At 38.1% G+C, this 2,774-nt stretch overlaps 1 non-coding gene across 1 annotated transcript; it reads right to left on the bottom strand.

Moving 5' to 3' along the window:
• Positions 1-240: 240 nt before the first annotated feature.
• LOC118346301 lies at positions 241-347 on the bottom strand. The gene has a single exon (XR_004799638.1). It is a non-coding gene; the product is annotated as a small nucleolar RNA R71 (small nucleolar RNA).
• Positions 348-2,774: the final 2,427 nt, after the last annotated feature.

The raw sequence follows: 2,774 nt of genomic DNA, 5'->3' as shown, positions 1-2,774 counted from the left end.
CATTGTCATGGCATGGATTCAGAGAATCCGTACCTTCATATCAAAGAATTTGAAGAGGTTTGTTCTACATTCATGGACCCAACATGCACTGAGGAGGTTATTAGACTAAAGTTGTTTCCATTTTCCTTGAAAGATAAGGCTAAAACATGGTTAAATGCATTAAGACCTAGATCTATAGGTACATGGCAGGAAATGCAAACTGAATTTTTGAAGAAATTTTTTCCAATACATAGGACAAATGCACTTAAAAGACAAATCATGAACTTTGCCCAAAAAGATTCTGAAACTTTTTATCAAAGTTGGGAAAGGTTCAAGGATCTTTTAAATGCTTGTCCTCATCATGGTTATGAAAATTGGCGTTTGATAAGTTTTTTTTATGAAAGTTTGACACCTAAAATGCGCCAATTTGTACAAACCATGTGTAATGGAGAATTTTTTGACAAAGAGCCCGAGGAAGCATTTGAATATTTTGATTACCTTGCTGAAAATGCTCAATCTTGGGACACAGCTGATGTGCATGATAGGTCTAGGCAAATTGAGTCTGGTCATGGAAAATACACTTTAAAAGAAGATGATGATTTGCGTGCTAAGTTAACCTTGTTGTCTAGAGAAATGGAAGCTATGGAATTGAAAAAGGTAAATGAAGTGCATGCTGTCCATAAAAATTTAGAGAAGTGTGGCATATGTGAGGATCATGGGCATGCAACTAATGAGTGTCCCACGATCCCCGCATTCAAAGAGGTATTGTTGTACCAATCTAATGCTGTAAATATGATACAAAAACCATATTCTGGTCCTTATTCTAATTCTTATAATCCAGGATGGAGAAACCACCCAAATTTTGAGTGGAGGAATGACCAGCAATTAGCTCCAGCAGCCTTGGCTCCAGGACCCTCTCAACTCGCAATTCAAGCACCTCCAATGCAAAAGAAGGGTCTTGAGGAGACGATGCATCAATTGTCAAACACCTTGCAGCAGTTTATGCAAGGTCAAGCAACAATCAACAATCAAAACTCTCAAGCGATAAATGACATTCGGAGCACACTTACCAAGATGACTACGGCTTGGAGTTCTCAAGAGAAAGGAAAACTTCCTGCACAACCTCAACCCAATCCACAAAGTCAACCACCACAAGGAGCGGTTGAGAGCTCAAATGTGAGGCAAGTGAAGGAGGTCACTACTTTGAGAAATGGTAAGGTGGTGAACATTCCAGCTCAAGGTTCAGACAAGGCTGGTAAGGTCTCTAAACTTGTACTAAATGAGGCTGAAAATGGTGAGTTTGAACAAAATGAAACTGAAACTGAAAATATTTCATGTCCTGTACCTGCTCCTTTTCCTCAAAGATTGGTTCCTCTGCACAAAGACAAACACCGATCTGAAATTTTAGAAATATTCAAAAATGTTAGGATTAATATCCCTTTGTTGGATGCTATTCAACAAATTCCTGCATATGCTAAGTTTTTAAAAGATTTGTGTACAGTTAAAAGAAAATTAAATGTGCAAAAGAAAGCTTTTCTTACTGAGCAGGTCAGTGCCATAATTCAGAGTAATACTCCACCAAAATATAAAGATCCCGGTTCACCAACAATTGCTTGTGTTATAGGAAGTTCAAAAATTGGTCAAGCATTGTTAGATCTAGGTTCAAGTGTGAATTTGCTGCCTTATAATGTTTATGAGCAACTTGGTTTGGGTGAATTAAAACCAACTCCTATAATTTTACAACTAGCAGATAGGTCTATTAAAATGCCAAGAGGAGTTGTTGAGGATGTTTTGGTTCAAGTGGATAAATTCTTTTATCCCGTTGATTTTGTTGTGTTGGATGTTCACTTGACACCAAAATCTTCTTTTCAAGCACCTGTGATTCTTGGGAGACCTTTTCTTGCTACTTCAAATGCATTAATAAATTGTAGGAGTGGTGTTTTAAAGCTGAGTTTTGGGAACATGACTCTTGAACTAAATATTTTCAATATTTGTAGGCAACCTCAAGACTTGGAAGATGTACAAGAAGTGAATCTGTTGGAAAGCATCCTTGAGGAGGAGACTTATTTGGCATATCAGCCCACTAACCTGCTGTTTGAGTTAGAAAATTTTTGTGAACTTCTCACTGATGACACCCCCATTGATGTTTCTCATGTTTTTAATGCAGAAAATAAATTGGAGACTAAATGGAGGCCAAAGATTGAGCAACTCCCACCGTTGACAGCAAGTTTGAAGCCTTCAGCAAATGAAATCCCCACACTAGAGCTGAAACCATTGCCAAATGACTTGAAATATGCATTTCTGGGACCGGACAACACCTTTCCAGTGGTGATTTCAGCCCAACTCTCTCATGATCAAGAAGGCAAATTGATGGAAGTCTTAAAGCAACACAAAGGTGCCATTGGGTGGACAATAGCAGATATAAAAGGTATAAATCCTCTTGTGTGCACTCATAGGATTTACTTAGAGGAAAATGCTAAAGTTTCTAGGGAGATGCAAAGGAGATTAAATCCTACCATGAAAGAGGTGGTAAAAACAGAGATTTTAAAATTACTTGACGTGTGAGTCATCTACCCTATTGCAGACAGCAAGTGGGTAAGTCCCATTCATGTAATTCCAAAAAAATCTGGGCTTACCATTGTGAAAAATGAGAAAGATGAACTGATTCCTACTAGGATTTCTACTGGTTGGCGAATGTGTATAGATTATAGGAAGTTGAATGCCGCCACTAGGAAAGATCATTTCCCTTTGCCATTTCTTGATCAAGTGCTAGAAAAAGTTGCGGGTCATGATTT

The sequence above is a fragment of the Juglans regia genome, unplaced genomic scaffold, assembly GCF_001411555.2.
Source record: "Juglans regia cultivar Chandler unplaced genomic scaffold, Walnut 2.0 Scaffold_72, whole genome shotgun sequence".
Lineage (NCBI taxonomy): Eukaryota > Viridiplantae > Streptophyta > Magnoliopsida > Fagales > Juglandaceae > Juglans > Juglans regia.
The sequence above is the reverse complement of the archived record's forward strand: the minus strand, read 5'-3'. Positions and strand labels throughout refer to the sequence as shown.